The following is a 19,169-nucleotide window of genomic DNA, read 5'->3' as shown; positions in this document are numbered from 1 at the left end:
CATTCTTCTACATTCTGTCCATCAACTGTGTTTTTTGCAATTTTCACCCCTAGTGTGCTGGGTATACTCAGACGTGAGTCCCAGGCTCTCCACACCACTGGAGTCAAGCTATCCAGGCTGATGAAGGCTGATAGCCAGAAACCGGTCCTTGGATGCTTGATTCCGGTCTGGGAAAGACATGGCTTGGTAGTTCGGACTGGACTGTTCCCATGAGGCACAGGGTCAGAGCTGATTTGCATATAGCCAGTGTCTAACCCAGGGTGGTGTGGAGTGCAAAAAAACGATGGATTTAGGCCCAGATCCTTGTACTGGGGTGAATGTATGACATTCTTCTACATTCTGTCCATCAACTGTGTTTTTTGCAATTTTCACCCCGAGTGTGCTGGGTATACTCAGACGTGAGTCCCAGGCTCTCCACACCACTGGAGTCAAGCTATCCAGGCTGATGAAGGCTGATAGCCAGAAACCGGTCCTTGGATGCTTGATTCCGGTCTGGGAAAGACATGGCTTGGTAGTTCAGACTGGACTGTTCCCATGAGGCACAGGGTCAGAGCTGATTTGCATATAGCCATTGTCTAACCCAGGGTGGTGTGGAGTGCAACAAAACAATAGATTTAGGCCCAGATCCTTGTATTGGGGGGAATATATGACATTGTTCTACATTCTGTCCATCAACTGTGTTTTTTGCAATTGTCACCCCGAGTGTGCTGGGTATACTCAGATGTGAGTCCCAGGCTCTCCCCACCACTGGAGTCAAGCTATCCAGGCTGATAAAGGCTGATAGCCAGAAACCAGTCCTTGGATGCTTGATTCCGGTCTGGGAAAGACATGGCTTGGTAGTTCGGACTGGACTGTTCCCATGAGGCACAGGGTCAGAGCTGATTTGCATATAGCCAGTGTCTAACTCAGGGTGGTGTGGAGTGCAAAAAAAGATGGATATAGGCCCAGATCCTTGTACTGGGGTGAATGTATGACATTATTCTACATTCTGTCCATCAACTGTGTTTTTTGCAATTTTCACCCCGAGTGTGCTGGGTATACTCAGACGTGAGTCCCAGGCTCTCGCCACACCACTGGAGTCAAGCTATCCAGGCTGATGAAGGCTGATAGCCTGAAACCGGTCCTTGGATGCTTGATTCCGGTCTGGGAAAGACATGGTTTGGTAGTTCGGACTGGACTGTTCCCATGAGGCACAGAGTCAGAGCTAATTTGCATATAGCCAGTGTCTAGCCCATGAGTGGTGTGGAGTGCAAAAAAACGATGGATTTAGGCCCAGATCCTTGTACTGGGGTGAATGGATGACATTGTTCTACATTCTGTCCATTAACTCTGTTTTTTGCAATTCTCCCCGAGTGTGCTGGGTATACTCAGACGTGAGTCCCGGGCTCTCCACACCACTGGAGTCAAGCTATCCAGGCTGATGAAGGCTAATAGCCAGAAACCGGTCCTTGGATGCTTGATTCCGGTCTGGGAAAGACATGGCTTGGTAGTTCAGACTGGACTGTTCCCATGAGGCACAGGGTCAGAGCTGATTTGCATATAGCCAGTGTCTAACCCAGGGTGGTGTGGAGTGCAAAAAAACAATGGATTTAGGCCCAGATCCTTGTACTGGGGTGAATGTATGACATTGTTCTACATTCTGTCCATCAACTGTGTTTTTTGCAATTTTCACCCGAGTGTGCTGGGTATACTCAGACGTGAGTCCCAGGCTCTCCACACCACTGGAGTCAAGCTATCCCGGCTGATGAAGGCTGATATCCAGAAACCGGTCCTTGGATGCTTGATTCCGGTCTGGGAAAGACATGGCTTGGTAGTTCGGACTGGACTGTTTCCATGAGGCACAGGGTCAGAGCTGTTTTGCATATAGCCAGTGTCTAACCCAGGGTGGTGTGGAGTGCAAAAAAATGTTGGATTTAGGCCCAGATCCTTGTACTGGGTAAATGTATGACATTGTTCTACATGCTGTCCATCAACTGTGTTTTTTGCAATTTTCACCCGAGTGTGCTGGGTATACTCAGACGTGAGTCCCAGGCTCTCCACACCACTGGAGTCAAGCTATCCAGGCTGATAAAGGCTGATAGCCAGAAACCGGTCCTTGGATGCTTGATTCCGGTCTGGGAAAGACATGGCTTGGTAGTTCGGACTGGACTGTTTCTATGAGGCACAGGGTCAGAGCTGATTTGCATATAGCCAGTGTCTAACCCAGGGTGGTGTGGAGTGCAAAAAAATGATGGATTTAGGCCCAGATCTTTGTACTGGGTAAATGTATGACATTGTTCTACATTCTGTCCATCAACTGTGTTTTTTGCAATTTTCACCCCGAGTGTGCTGGGTATACTCAGACGTGAGTCCCGGGCTCTCCACACCACTGGAGTCAAGCTATCCAGGCTGATGATGGATGATAGCCAGAAACCAGTCCTTGGATGCTTCATTCCGGTCTGGGAAAGACATGGCTTGGTAGTTCGGACTGGACTGTTCCCATGAGGCACAGGGTCAGAGCTGATTTGCATATAGCCAGTGTCTAACTCAGGGTGGTGTGGAGTGCAAAAAAAGATGGATATAGGCCCAGATCCTTGTACTGGGGTGAATGTATGACATTATTCTACATTCTGTCCATCAACTGTGTTTTTTGCAATTTTCACCCCGAGTGTGCTGGGTATACTCAGACGTGAGTCCCAGGCTCTCGCCACACCACTGGAGTCAAGCTATCCAGGCTGATGAAGGCTGATAGCCTGAAACCGGTCCTTGGATGCTTGATTCCGGTCTGGGAAAGACATGGTTTGGTAGTTCGGACTGGACTGTTCCCATGAGGCACAGAGTCAGAGCTAATTTGCATATAGCCAGTGTCTAGCCCATGAGTGGTGTGGAGTGCAAAAAAACGATGGATTTAGGCCCAGATCCTTGTACTGGGGTGAATGGATGACATTGTTCTACATTCTGTCCATTAACTCTGTTTTTTGCAATTTTCACCGAGTGTGCTGGGTATACTCAGACGTGAGTCCCAGGCTCTCCACACCACTGGAGTCAAGCTATCCAGGCTGATGAAGGCTAATAGCCAGAAACCGGTCCTTGGATGCTTGATTCCGGTCTGGGAAAGACATGGCTTGGTAGTTCAGACTGGACTGTTCCCATGAGGCACAGGGTCAGAGCTGATTTGCATATAGCCAGTGTCTAACCCAGGGTGGTGTGGAGTGCAAAAAAACAATGGATTTAGGCCCAGATCCTTGTACTGGGGTGAATGTATGACATTGTTCTACATTCTGTCCATCAACTGTGTTTTTTGCAATTTTCACCCGAGTGTGCTGGGTATACTCAGACGTGAGTCCCAGGCTCTCCACACCACTGGAGTCAAGCTATCCCGGCTGATGAAGGCTGATATCCAGAAACCGGTCCTTGGATGCTTGATTCCGGTCTGGGAAAGACATGGCTTGGTAGTTCGGACTGAACTGTTTCCATGAGGCACAGGGTCAGAGCTGTTTTGCATATAGCCAGTGTCTAACCCAGGGTGGTGTGGAGTGCAAAAAAATGTTGGATTTAGGCCCAGATCCTTGTTCTGGGTAAATGTATGACATTGTTCTACATGCTGTCCATCAACTGTGTTTTTTGCAATTTTCACCCGAGTGTGCTGGGTATACTCAGACGTGAGTCCCAGGCTCTCCACACCACTGGAGTCAAGCTATCCAGGCTGATAAAGGCTGATAGCCAGAAACCGGTCCTTGGATGCTTGATTCCGGTCTGGGAAAGACATGGCTTGGTAGTTCGGACTGGACTGTTTCTATGAGGCACAGGGTCAGAGCTGATTTGCATATAGCCAGTGTCTAACCCAGGGTGGTGTGGAGTGCAAAAAAATGATGGATTTAGGCCCAGATCTTTGTACTGGGTAAATGTATGACATTGTTCTACATTCTGTCCATCAACTGTGTTTTTTGCAATTTTCACCCCGAGTGTGCTGGGTATACTCAGACGTGAGTCCCGGGCTCTCCACACCACTGGAGTCAAGCTATCCAGGCTGATGATGGATGATAGCCAGAAACCGGTCCTTGGATGCTTGATTCCGGTCAGGGAAAGACATGGCTTGGTAGTTCGGACTGGACTGTTCCCATGAGGCACAGGGTCAGAGCTGATTTGCATATAGCCAGTGTCTAACCCAGGGTGGTGTGGAGTGCAAAAAAACGATGGATTTAGGCCCAGATCCTTGTACTGGGGTGAATGTATGACATTCTTCTACATTCTGTCCATCAACTGTGTTTTTTGCAATTTTCACCCCGAGTGTGCTGGGTATACTCAGACGTGAGTCCCAGGCTCTCCACACCACTGGAGTCAAGCTATCCAGGCTGATGAAGGCTGATAGCCAGAAACCGGTCCTTGGATGCTTGATTCCGGTCAGGGAAAGACATGGCTTGGTAGTTCGGACTGGACTGTTCCCATGAGGCACAGGGTCAGAGCTGATTTGCATATAGCCAGTGTCTAACCCAGGGTCGTGTGGAGTGCAAAAAAACAATGGATTTAGGCCCAGATCCTTGTACTGGGGTGAATGTATGACATTCTTCTACATTCTGTCCATCAACTGTGTTTTTTGCAATTTTCACCCCGAGTGTGCTGGGTATACTCAGACGTGAGTCCCAGGCTCTCCACACCACTGGAGTCAAGCTATCCAGGCTGATGAAGGCTGATAGCCAGAAACCGGTCCTTGGATGCTTGATTCCGGTCTGGGAAAGACATGGCTTGGTAGTTCGGACTGGACTGTTCCCATGAGGCACAGGGTCAGAGCTGATTTGCATATAGCCAGTGTCTAACCCAGGGTGGTGTGGAGTGCAACAAAACGATGGATTTAGGCCCAGATCCTTGTACTGGTGTGAATGTATGACATTCTACTACATTCTGTCCATCAACTGTGTATTTTGCAATTTTCACCCCGAGTGTGCTGGGTATACTCAGACGTGAGTCCCAGGCTCTCCACACCACTGGAGTCAAGCTATCCAGGCTGATGAAGGCTGATAGCCAGAAACCGGTCCTTGGATGCTTGATTCCGGTCTGGGAAAGACATGGCTTGGTAGTTCAGACTGGACTGTTCCCATGAGGCACAGGGTCAGAGCTGATTTGCATATAGCCATTGTCTAACCCAGGGTGGTGTGGAGTGCAAAAAAACAATAGATTTAGGCCCAGATCCTTGTACTGGGATGAATGGATGACATTGTTCTACATTCTGTCCATTAACTGTGTTTTTTGCAATTTTCACCCGAGTGTGCTGGGTATACTCAGACGTGAGTCCCAGGCTCTCCACACCACTGGAGTCAAGCTATCCAGGCTGAGGAAGGCTGATAGCCAGAAACCGGTCCTTGGATGCTTGATTCCGGTCTGGGAAAGACATGGCTTGGTAGTTCAGACTGGACTGTTCCCATGAGGCACAGGGTCAGAGCTGATTTGCATATAGCCAGTGTCTAACCCAGCGTGGTGTGGAGTGCAAAAAAACAATGGATTTAGGCCCAGATCCTTGTACTGGGGTGAATGTATGACATTGTTCTACATTCTGTCCATCAACTGTGTTTTTTGCAATTTTCACCCGAGTGTGCTGGGTATACTCAGACGTGAGTCCCAGGCTCTCCACACCACTGGAGTCAAGCTATCCCGGCTGATGAAGGCTGATAGCCAGAAACTGGTCCTTGGATGCTTGATTCCGGTCTGGGAAAGACATGGCTTGGTAGTTCGGACTGGACTGTTTCCATGAGGCACAGGGTCAGAGCTGTTTTGCATATAGCCAGTGTCTAACCCAGGGTGGTGTGGAGTGCAAAAAAATGTTGGATTTAGGCCCAGATCCTTGTACTGGGTAAATGTATGACATTGTTCTACATGCTGTCCATCAACTGTGTTTTTTGCAATTTTCACCCGAGTGTGCTGGGTATACTCAGACGTGAGTCCCAGACTCTCCACACCACTGGAGTCAAGCTATCCCGGCTGATGAAGGCTGATAGCCAGAAACTGGTCCTTGGATGCTTGATTCCGGTCTGGGAAAGACATGGCTTGGTAGTTCGGACTGGACTGTTTCCATGAGGCACAGGGTCAGAGCTGTTTTGCATATAGCCAGTGTCTAACCCAGGGTGGTGTGGAGTGCAAAAAAATGTTGGATTTAGGCCCAGATCCTTGTACTGGGTAAATGTATGACATTGTTCTACATGCTGTCCATCAACTGTGTTTTTTGCAATTTTCACCCGAGTGTGCTGGGTATACTCAGACGTGAGTCCCAGACTCTCCACACCACTGGAGTCAATCTATCCAGGCTGATAAAGGCTGATAGCCAGAAACCGGTCCTTGGATGCTTGATTCCGGTCTGGGAAAGACATGGCTTGGTAGTTCGGACTGGACTGTTTCTATGAGGCACAGGGTCAGAGCTGATTTGCATATAGCCAGTGTCTAACCCAGGGTGGTGTGGAGTGCAAAAAAATGATGGATTTAGGCCCAGATCCTTGTACTGGGTAAATGTATGACATTGTTCTACATTCTGTCCATCAACTGTGTTTTTTGCAATTTTCACCCAGAGTGTGCTGGGTATACTCAGACGTGAGTCCCAGGCTCTCCACACCACTGGAGTCAAGCTATCCAGGCTGATGAAGGCTGATAGCCAGAAACCGGTCCTTGGATGCTTGATTCCGGTCTGGGAAAGACATGGCTTGGTAGTTCGGACTGGACTGTTCCCATGAGGCACTGGGTCAGAGCTGATTTGCAAATAGCCAGTGTCTAACCCAGGGTGGTGTGGAGTGCAAAAAAACGATGGATTTAGGCCCAGATCCTTGTACTGGGGTGAATGTATGACATTCTTCTACATTCTGTCCATCAACTGTGTTTTTTGCAATTTTCACCCCGAGTGTGCTGGGTATACTCAGACGTGAGTCCCAGGCTCTCGCCACACCACTGGAGTCAAGCTATCCAGGCTGATGAAGGCTGATAGCCTGAAACCGGTCCTTGGATGCTTGATTCCGGTCTGGGAAAGACATGGTTTGGTAGTTCGGACTGGACTGTTCCCATGAGGCACAGAGTCAGAGCTAATTTGCATATAGCCAGTGTCTAACCCAGGGTGGTGTGGAGTGCAAAAAAATGATGGATTTAGGCCCAGATCTTTGTACTGGGTAAATGTATGACATTGTTCTACATTCTGTCCATCAACTGTGTTTTTTGCAATTTTCACCCCGAGTGTGCTGGGTATACTCAGACGTGAGTCCCGAGCTCTCCACACCACTGGAGTCAAGCTATCCAGGCTGATGAAGGATGATAGCCAGAAACCGGTCCTTGGATGCTTGATTCCGGTCAGGGAAAGACATGGCTTGGTAGTTCAGACTGGACTGTTCCCATGAGGCACAGGGTCAGAGCTGATTTGCATATAGCCAGTGTCTAACCCAGGGTGGTGGGGAGTGCAAAAAAACAATAGATTTAGGCCCAGATCCTTGTACTGGGGTGAATGTATGACATTGTTCTACATTCTGTCCATCAACTGTGTTTTTTGCAATTTTCACCCGAGTATGCTGGGTATACTCAGACGTGAGTCCCAGGCTCTCCACACCACTGGAGTCAAGCTATCCCGGCTGATGAAGGCTGATAGCCAGAAACCGGTCCTTGGATGCTTGATTCCGGTCTGGGAAAGACATGGCTTGGTAGTTCGGACTGGACTGTTTCCATGAGGCACAGGGTCAGAGCTGTTTTGCATATAGCCAGGGTCTAACCCAGGGTGGTGAGGAGTGCAAAAAAAATTTGGATTTAGGCCCAGATCCTTGTACTGGGTAAATGTATGACATTGTTCTACATGCTGTCCATCAACTGTGTTTTTTGCAATTTTCACCCGAGTGTGCTGGGTATACTCAGACGTGAGTCCCAGGCTCTCCACACCACTGGAGTCAAGCTATCCAGGCTGATAAAGGCTGATAGCCAGAAACCGGTCCCTGGATGCTTGATTCCGGTCTGGGAAAGACATGGCTTGGTAGTTCGGACTGGACTGTTTCTATGAGGCACAGGGTCAGAGCTGATTTGCATATAGCCAGTGTCTAACCCAGGGTGGTGTGGAGTGCAAAAAAATGATGGATTTAGGCCCAGATCCTTGTACTGGGTAAATGTATGACATTGTTCTACATTCTGTCCATCAACTGTGTTTTTTGCAATTTTCACCCCGAGTGTGCTGGGTATACTCAGACGTGAGTCCCAGGCTCTCCACACCACTGGAGTCAAGCTATCAAGGCTGATGAAGGATGATAGCCAGAAACCGGTCCTTGGATGCTTGATTCCGGTCAGGGAAAGACATGGCTTGGTAGTTCGGACTGGACTGTTCCCATGAGGCACAGGGTCAGAGCTGATTTGCATATAGCCAGTGTCTAACCCAGGGTGGTGTGGAGTGCAAAAAAACGATGGATTTAGGCCCAGATCCTTGTACTGGGGTGAATGTATGACATTCTTCTACATTCTGTCCATCAACTTTGTTTTTTGCAATTTTCACCCCGAGTGTGCTGGGTATACTCAGACGTGAGTCCCAGGCTCTCCACACCACTGGAGTCAAGCTATCCAGGCTGATGAAGGCTGATAGCCAGAAACCGGTCCTTGGATGCTTGATTCCGGTCTGGGAAAGACATGGCTTGGTAGTTCGGACTGGACTGTTCCCATGAGGCACAGGGTCAGAGCTGATTTGCATATAGCCAGTGTCTAACCCAGGGTGGTGTGGAGTGCAAAAAAACGATGGATTTAGGCCCAGATCCTTGTACTGGGGTGAATGTATGACATTGTTCTACATTCTGTCCATCAACTGTGTTTTTTGCAATTGTCACCCCGAGTGTGCTGGGTATACTCAGATGTGAGTCCCAGGCTCTCCCCACCACTGGAGTCAAGCTATCCAGGCTGATAAAGGCTGATAGCCAGAAACCAGTCCTTGGATGCTTGATTCCGGTCTGGGAAAGACATGGCTTGGTAGTTCGGACTGGACTGTTCCCATGAGGCACAGGGTCAGAGCTGATTTGCATATAGCCAGTGTCTAACTCAGGGTGGTGTGGAGTGCAAAAAAACGATGGATTTAGGCCCAGATCTTTGTACTGGGGTGAATGTATGACATTATTCTACATTCTGTCCATCAACTGTGTTTTTTGCAATTTTTACCCCGAGTGTGCTGGCTATACTCAGACGTGAGTCCCAGGCTCTCTCCACACCACTGGAGTCAAGCTATCCAGGCTGATGAAGGCTGATAGCCTGAAACCGGTCCTTGGATGCTTGATTCCGGTCTGGGAAAGACATGGCTTGGTAGTTCGGACTGGACTGTTCCCATGAGGCACAGAGTCAGAGCTGATTTGCATATAGCCAGTGTCTAGCCCATGAGTGGTGTGGAGTGCAAAAAAACGATGGATTTAGGCCCAGATCCTTGTACTGGGGTGAATGGATGACATTGTTCTACCTTCTGTCCATTAACTCTGTTTTTTGCAATTTTCACCCGAGTGTGCTGGGTATACTCAGACGTGAGTCCCAGGCTCTCCACACCACTGGAGTCAAGCTATCCAGGCTGATGAAGGCTGATAGCCAGAAACCGGTCCTTGGATGCGTGATTCCGGTCTGGGAAAGACATGGCTTGGTAGTTCAGACTGGACTGTTCCCATGAGGCACAGGGTCAGAGCTGATTTGCATATAGCCAGTGTCTAACCCAGGGTGGTGTGGAGTGCAAAAAAACAATGGATTTAGGCCCAGATCCTTGTACTGGGGTGAATGTATGACATTGTTCTACATTCTGTCCATCAACTGTGTTTTTTGCAATTTTCACCCGAGTGTGCTGGGTATACTCAGACGTGAGTCCCAGGCTCTCCACACCACTGGAGTCAAGCAATCCCGGCTGATGAAGGCTGATAGCCAGAAACCGGTCCTTGGATGCTTGATTCCGGTCTGGGAAAGACATGGCTTGGTAGTTCGGACTGGACTGTTTCCATGAGGCACAGGGTCGGAGCTGTTTTGCATATAGCCAGTGTCTAACCCAGGGTGGTGTGGACTGCAAATAAATGTTGGATTTAGGCCCAGATCCTTGTACTGGGTAAATGTATGACATTGTTCTACATGCTGTCCATCAACTGTGTTTTTTGCAATTTTCACCCGAGTGTGCTGGGTATACTCCGACGTGAGTCCCAGGCTCTCCACACCACTGGAGTCAAGCTATCCAGGCTGATAAAGGCTGATAGCCAGAAACCGGTCCTTGGATGCTTGATTCCGGTCTGGGAAAGACATGGCTTGGTAGTTCGGACTGGACTGTTTCTATGAGGCACAGGGTCAGAGCTGATTTGCATATAGCCAGTGTCTAACCCAGGGTGGTGTGGAGTGCAAAAAAATGATGGATTTAGGCCCAGATCCTTGTACTGGGTAAATGTATGACATTGTTCTACATTCTGTCCATCAACTGTGTTTTTTGCAATTTTCACCCCGAGTGTGCTGGGTATACTCAGAAGTGAGTCCCGGGCTCTCCACACCACTGGAGTCAAGCTATCCAGGCTGATGAAGGATGATAGCCAGAAACCGGTCCTTGGATGCTTGATTCCGGTCAGGGAAAGACATGGCTTGGTAGTTCGGACTGGACTGTTCCCATGAGGCACAGGGTCAGAGCTGATTTGCATATAGCCAGTGTCTAACCCAGGGTGGTGTGGAGGGCAAAAAAACGATGGATTTAGGCCCAGATCCTTGTACTGGGGTGAATGTATGACATTCTTCTACATTCTGTCCATCAACTGTGTTTTTTGCAATTTTCACCCCGAGTGTGCTGGGTATACTCAGACGTGAGTCCCCATCTCTCCACACCACTGGAGTCAAGCTATCCAGGCTGATGAAGGCTGATAGCCAGAAACCGGTCCTTGGATGCTTGATTCCGGTCTGGGAATGACATGGCTTGGTAGTTCGGACTGGACTGTTCCCATGAGGCACAGGGTCAGAGCTGATTTGCATATAGCCAGTGTCTAACCCATGGTGGTGTGGAGTGCAAAAAAACAATGGATTTAGGCCCAGATCCTTGTACTGGGGTGAATGTATGACATTGTTCTACATTCTGTCCTTCAACTGTGTTTTTTGCAATTTTCACCCCGAGTGTGCTAGGTATACTCAGACGTGAGTCCCAGGCTCTCCACACCACTGGAGTCAAGCTATCCAGGCTGATGAAGGCTGATAGCCAAAAACCGGTCCTTGGATGCTTGGTTCCGGTCTGGGAAAGACATGGCTTGGTAGTTCGGACTGGACTGTTCCCATGAGGCACAGGGTCAGAGCTGATCTGCATATAGCCAGTGTCTAACCCAGGGTGGTGTGGAGTGCAAAAAAACGATGGATTTAGGCCCAGATCCTTGTACTGGGGTGAATGTATGACATTGTTCTACATTCTCTCCATCAACTGTTTTTTTTTGCAATTTTCACCCCGAGTATGCTGGGTATACGCAGACGTGAGTCCCAGGCTCTCCCCACCACTGGAGTCAAGCTATCCAGGCTGATGAAGGCTGATAGCCAGATACCGGTCCTTGGATGCTTGATTCCGGTCTGGGAAAGACATGGCTTGGTAGTTCGGACTGGACTGTTCCCATGAGGCACAGGGTCAGAGCTGATTTGCATATAGCCAGTGTCTAACCCAGGGTGGTATGGAGTCCAAAAAACGATGGGTTTAGGCCCAGATCCTTGTACTGGGGTGAATGTATGACATTGTTCTACATTCTGTCCGTCAACTGTGTTTTTTGCAATTTTCACCCCGAGTGTGCTGGGTATACTAAGACGTGAGTCCCAGGCTCTCCACACCACTGGAGTCAAGCTATCCAGGCTGATGAAGGCTGTTAGCCAGAAACCGGTCCTTGGATGCTTGATTCCGGTCTGGGAAAGACATGGCTTGGTAGTTCGGACTGGACTGTTCCCATGAGGCACTGGGTCAGAGCTGATTTGCATATAGCCAGTGTCTAACCCAGGGTGGTGTGGAGTGCAAAAAAACAATGGATTTAGGCCCAGATCCTTGTACGGGGGGGAATGTATGACATTGTTCTACATTCTGTCCATCAACTATGTTTTTTGCAATTTTCACCCCGAGTGTGCTGGGTATACTCAGACGTGAGTCCCAGGCTCTCCACACCACTGGAGTCAAGCTATCCAGGCTGATGAAGGCTGATAGCCAGATACCGGTCCTTGGATGCTTGATTCCGGTCTCGGAAAGACATGGCTTGGTAGTTCGGACTGGACTGTTCCCATGAGGCACAGGGTCAGAGCTGATATGCATATAGCCAGTGTCTAACCCAGGGTGGTGTGGAGTGCAAAAAACGATGGATTTAGGCCCAGATCCTTGTACTGGGGGGGAATGTATGACATTGTTCTACATTCTGTCCATCAACTATGTTTTTTGCAATTTTCACCCCGAGTGTGCTGGGTATACTCAGACGTGAGTCCCAGGCTCTCCACACCACTGGAGTCAAGCTATCCAGGCTGATGAAGGCTGATAGCCACATACCGGTCCTTGGATGCTTGGTTCCGGTCTGGGAAAGGCATGGCTTGGTAGTTCGGACTGGACTGTTCCCATGAGGCACAGGGTCAGAGCTGATTTGCATATAGCCAGTGTCTAACCCAGGGTGGTGTGGAGTGCAAAAAAAGGATGGGTTTAGGCCCAGATCCTTGTACTGGGGTGAATGTATGACATTGTTCTATATTCTGTCCATCAACTGTGTTTTTTGGAATTTTCACCCCGAGTGTGCTGGGTATACTAAGACGTGATTCCCAGGCTCTCCACACCACTGGAGTCAAGCTATCCAGGCTGATGAAGGCTGATAGCCAGAAACCGGTCCTTGGATGCTTGATTCCGGTCTGGGAAAGACATGGCTTGGTAGTTCGGACTGGACTGTTCCCATGAGGCACAGGGTCAGAGCTGATTTGCATATAGCCAGTGTCTAACCCAGGGTGGTGTGGAGTGCAAAAAAACGATGGATTTAGGCCCAGATCCTTGTACTGGGGTGAATGTATGACATTCTTCTACATTCTGTCCATCAACTTTGTTTTTTGCAATTTTCACCCCGAGTGTGCTGGGTATACTCAGACGTGAGTCCCAGGCTCTCCACACCACTGGAGTCAAGCTATCCAGGCTGATGAAGGCTGATAGCCAGAAACCGGTCCTTGGATGCTTGATTCCGGTCTGGGAAAGACATGGCTTGGTATTCCGGACTGGACTGTTCCCATGAGGCACAGGGTCAGAGCTGATTTGCATATAGCCAGTGTCTAACCCAGGGTGGTGTGGAGTGCAAAAAAACGATGGATTTAGGCCCAGATCCTTGTACTGGGGTGAATGTATGACATTGTTCTACATTCTGTCCATCAACTGTGTTTTTTGCAATTGTCACCCCGAGTGTGCTGGGTATACTCAGATGTGAGTCCCAGGCTCTCCCCACCACTGGAGTCAAGCTATCCAGGCTGATAAAGGCTGATAGCCAGAAACCAGTCCTTGGATGCTTGATTCCGGTCTGGGAAAGACATGGCTTGGTAGTTCGGACTGGACTGTTCCCATGAGGCACAGGGTCAGAGCTGATTTGCATATAGCCAGTGTCTAACTCAGGGTGGTGTGGAGTGCAAAAAAACGATGGATTTAGGCCCAGATCTTTGTACTGGGGTGAATGTATGACATTATTCTACATTCTGTCCATCAACTGTGTTTTTTGCAATTTTTACCCCGAGTGTGCTGGCTATACTCAGACGTGAGTCCCAGGCTCTCTCCACACCACTGGAGTCAAGCTATCCAGGCTGATGAAGGCTGATAGCCTGAAACCGGTCCTTGGATGCTTGATTCCGGTCTGGGAAAGACATGGCTTGGTAGTTCGGACTGGACTGTTCCCATGAGGCACAGAGTCAGAGCTGATTTGCATATAGCCAGTGTCTAGCCCATGAGTGGTGTGGAGTGCAAAAAAACGATGGATTTAGGCCCAGATCCTTGTACTGGGGTGAATGGATGACATTGTTCTACATTCTGTCCATTAACTCTGTTTTTTGCAATTTTCACCCGAGTGTGCTGGGTATACTCAGACGTGAGTCCCAGGCTCTCCACACCACTGGAGTCAAGCTATCCAGGCTGATGAAGGCTGATAGCCAGAAACCGGTCCTTGGATGCGTGATTCCGGTCTGGGAAAGACATGGCTTGGTAGTTCAGACTGGACTGTTCCCATGAGGCACAGGGTCAGAGCTGATTTGCATATAGCCAGTGTCTAACCCAGGGTGGTGTGGAGTGCAAAAAAACAATGGATTTAGGCCCAGATCCTTGTACTGGGGTGAATGTATGACATTGTTCTACATTCTGTCCATCAACTGTGTTTTTTGCAATTTTCACCCGAGTGTGCTGGGTATACTCAGATGTGAGTCCCAGGCTCTCCACACCACTGGAGTCAAGCAATCCCGGCTGATGAAGGCTGATAGCCAGAAATCGGTCCTTGGATGCTTGATTCCGGTCTGGGAAAGACATGGCTTGGTAGTTCGGACTGGACTGTTTCCATGAGGCACAGGGTCGGAGCTGTTTTGCATATAGCCAGTGTCTAACCCAGGGTGGTGTGGACTGCAAAAAAATGTTGGATTTAGGCCCAGATCCTTGTACTGGGTAAATGTATGACATTGTTCTACATGCTGTCCATCAACTGTGTTTTTTGCAATTTTCACCCAAGTGTGCTGGGTATACTCAGACGTGAGTCCCAGGCTCTCCACACCACTGGAGTCAAGCTATCCAGGCTGATAAAGGCTGATAGCCAGAAACCGGTCCTTGGATGCTTGATTCCGGTCTGGGAAAGACATGGCTTGGTAGTTCGGACTGGACTGTTTCTATGAGGCACAGGGTCAGAGCTGATTTGCATATAGCCAGTGTCTAACCCAGGGTGGTGTGGAGTGCAAAAAAATGATGGATTTAGGCCCAGATCCTTGTACTGGGTAAATGTATGACATTGTTCTACATTCTGTCCATCAACTGTGTTTTTTGCAATTTTCACCCCGAGTGTGCTGGGTATACTCAGAAGTGAGTCCCGGGCTCTCCACACCACTGGAGTCAAGCTATCCAGGCTGATGAAGGATGATAGCCAGAAACCGGTCCTTGGATGCTTGATTCCGGTCAGGGAAAGACATGGCTTGGTAGTTCGGACTGGACTGTTCCCATGAGGCACAGGGTCAGAGCTGATTTGCATATAGCCAGTGTCTAACCCAGGGTGGTGTGGAGGGCAAAAAACGATGGATTTAGGCCCAGATCCTTGTACTGGGGTGAATGTATGACATTCTTCTACATTCTGTCCATCAACTGTGTTTTTTGCAATTTTCACCCCGAGTGTGCTGGGTATACTCAGACGTGAGTCCCAGGCTCTCCGCACCACTGGAGTCAAGCTATCCAGGCTGATGAAGGCTGATAGCCAGAAACCGGTCCTTGGATGCTTGATTCCGGTCTGGGAAGGACATGGCTTGGTAGTTCGGACTGGACTGTTCCCATGAGGCACAGGGTCAGAGCTGATTTGCATATAGCCAGTGTCTAACCCAGGGTGGTGTGGAGTGCAACAAAACGATGGATTTAGGCCCAGATCCTTGTACTGGGGTGAATGTATGACATTCTTCTACATTCTGTCCATCAACTGTGTTTTTTGCAATTTTCACCCCGAGTGTGCTGGGTATACTCCGACGTGAGTCCCAGGCTCTCCACACCACTGGAGTCAAGCTATCCAGGCTGATGAAGGCTGATAGCCAGAAACCGGTCCTTGGATGCGTGATTCCGGTCTGGGAAAGACATGGCTTGGTAGTTCAGACTGGACTGTTCCCATGAGGCACAGGGTCAGAGCTGATTTGCATATAGCCAGTGTCTAACCCAGGGTGGTGTGGAGTGCAAAAAAACAATGGATTTAGGCCCAGATCCTTGTACTGGGGTGAATGTATGACATTGTTCTACATTCTGTCCATCAACTGTGTTTTTTGCAATTTTCACCCGAGTGTGCTGGGTATACTCAGATGTGAGTCCCAGGCTCTCCACACCACTGGAGTCAAGCAATCCCGGCTGATGAAGGCTGATAGCCAGAAATCGGTCCTTGGATGCTTGATTCCGGTCTGGGAAAGACATGGCTTGGTAGTTCGGACTGGACTGTTTCCATGAGGCACAGGGTCGGAGCTGTTTTGCATATAGCCAGTGTCTAACCCAGGGTGGTGTGGACTGCAAAAAAATGTTGGATTTAGGCCCAGATCCTTGTACTGGGTAAATGTATGACATTGTTCTACATGCTGTCCATCAACTGTGTTTTTTGCAATTTTCACCCAAGTGTGCTGGGTATACTCAGACGTGAGTCCCAGGCTCTCCACACCACTGGAGTCAAGCTATCCAGGCTGATAAAGGCTGATAGCCAGAAACCGGTCCTTGGATGCTTGATTCCGGTCTGGGAAAGACATGGCTTGGTAGTTCGGACTGGACTGTTTCTATGAGGCACAGGGTCAGAGCTGATTTGCATATAGCCAGTGTCTAACCCAGGGTGGTGTGGAGTGCAAAAAAATGATGGATTTAGGCCCAGATCCTTGTACTGGGTAAATGTATGACATTGTTCTACATTCTGTCCATCAACTGTGTTTTTTGCAATTTTCACCCCGAGTGTGCTGGGTATACTCAGAAGTGAGTCCCGGGCTCTCCACACCACTGGAGTCAAGCTATCCAGGCTGATGAAGGATGATAGCCAGAAACCGGTCCTTGGATGCTTGATTCCGGTCAGGGAAAGACATGGCTTGGTAGTTCGGACTGGACTGTTCCCATGAGGCACAGGGTCAGAGCTGATTTGCATATAGCCAGTGTCTAACCCAGGGTGGTGTGGAGGGCAAAAAACGATGGATTTAGGCCCAGATCCTTGTACTGGGGTGAATGTATGACATTCTTCTACATTCTGTCCATCAACTGTGTTTTTTGCAATTTTCACCCCGAGTGTGCTGGGTATACTCAGACGTGAGTCCCAGGCTCTCCGCACCACTGGAGTCAAGCTATCCAGGCTGATGAAGGCTGATAGCCAGAAACCGGTCCTTGGATGCTTGATTCCGGTCTGGGAAGGACATGGCTTGGTAGTTCGGACTGGACTGTTCCCATGAGGCACAGGGTCAGAGCTGATTTGCATATAGCCAGTGTCTAACCCAGGGTGGTGTGGAGTGCAACAAAACGATGGATTTAGGCCCAGATCCTTGTACTGGGGTGAATGTATGACATTCTTCTACATTCTGTCCATCAACTGTGTTTTTTGCAATTTTCACCCCGAGTGTGCTGGGTATACTCCGACGTGAGTCCCAGGCTCTCCACACCACTGGAGTCAAGCTATCCAGGCTGATGAAGGGTGATAGCCAGAAACCGGTCCTTGGATGCTTGATTCCGGTCTGGGAAAGACATGGCTTGGTAGTTCAGACTGGACTGTTCCCATGAGGCACAGGGTCAGAGCTGATTTGCATATAGCCATTGTCTAACCCAGGGTGGTGTGGAATGCAAAAAAACAATAGATTTAGGCCCAGATCCTTGTATTGGGGGGAATGTATGACATTGTTCTACATTCTGTCCATCAACTGTGTTTTTTGCAATTGTCACCCCGAGTGTGCTGGGTATACTCAGATGTGAGTCCCAGGCTCTCCCCACCACTGGAGTCAAGCTATCCAGGCTGATAAAGGCTGATAGCCAGAAACCAGTCCTTGGATGCTTGATTCCGGTCTGGGAAAGACATGGCTTGGTAGTTCGGACTGGACTGTTCCCATGAAGCACAGGGTCAGAGCTGATTTGCATATAGCCAGTGTCTAACCCATGGTGGTGTGGAGTGCAAAAAAACGATGGATTTGGGCCCAGATCCTTGTACTGGGGTGAATGTATGACATTGTTCTACATTCTGTCCTTCAACTGTGTTTTTTGCAATTTTCACCCCGAGTGTGCTAGGTATACTCAGACGTGAGTCCCAGGCTCTCCACACCACTGGAGTCAAGCTATCCAGGCTGATGAAGGCTGATAGCCAAAAACCGGTCCTTGGATGCTTGGTTCCGGTCTGGGAAAGACATGGCTTGGTAGTTCGGACTGGACTGTTCCCATGAGGCACAGGGTCAGAGCTGATCTGCATATAGCCAGTGTCTAACCCAGGGTGGTGTGGAGTGCAAAAAAACGATGGATTTAGGCCCAGATCCTTGTACTGGGGTGAATGTATGACATTGTTCTACATTCTCTCCATCAACTGTTTTTTTTTGCAATTTTCACCCCGAGTATGCTGGGTATACGCAGACGTGAGTCCCAGGCTCTCCCCACCACTGGAGTCAAGCTATCCAGGCTGATGAAGGCTGATAGCCAGATACCGGTCCTTGGATGCTTGATTCCGGTCTGGGAAAGACATGGCTTGGTAGTTCGGACTGGACTGTTCCCATGAGGCACAGGGTCAGAGCTGATTTGCATATAGCCAGTGTCTAACCCAGGGTGGTATGGAGTCCAAAAAACGATGGGTTTAGGCCCAGATCCTTGTACTGGGGTGAATGTATGACATTGTTCTACATTCTGTCCATCAACTGTGTTTTTTGCAATTTTCACCCCGAGTGTGCTGGGTATACTAAGACGTGAGTCCCAGGCTCTCCACACCACTGGAGTCAAGCTATCCAGGCTGATGAAGGCTGTTAGCCAGAAACCGGTCCTTGGATGCTTGATTCCGGTCTTGGAAAGACATGGCTTGGTAGTTCGGACTGGACTGTTCCCATGAGGCACTGGGTCAGAGCTGATTTGCATATAGCCAGTGTCTAACCCAGGGTGGTGTGGAGTGCAAAAAAACAATGGATTTAGGCCCAGATCCTTGTACGGGGGGGAATGTATGACATTGTTCTACATTCTGTCCATCAACTATGTTTTTTGCAATTTTCACCCCGAGTGTGCTGGGTATACTCAGACGTGAGTCCCAGGCTCTCCACACCACTGGAGTCAAGCTATCCAGGCTGATGAAGGCTGATAGCCAGATACCGGTCCTTGGATGCTTGATTCCGGTCTGGGAAAGACATGGCTTGGTATTTCGGACTGGACTGTTCCCATGAGGCACAGGGTCAGAGCTGATATGCATATAGCCAGTGTCTAACCCAGGGTGGTGTGGAGTGCAAAAAACGATGGATTTAGGCCCAGATCCTTGTACTGGGGGGGAATGTATGACATTGTTCTACATTCTGTCCAT

This window comes from Lissotriton vulgaris, chromosome 2_1, assembly GCF_964263255.1.
Source record: "Lissotriton vulgaris chromosome 2_1, aLisVul1.2, whole genome shotgun sequence".
In the NCBI taxonomy this organism is placed as follows: Eukaryota; Metazoa; Chordata; class Amphibia; order Caudata; family Salamandridae; genus Lissotriton; species Lissotriton vulgaris.
Note: the sequence above shows the minus strand (reverse complement) of the source record.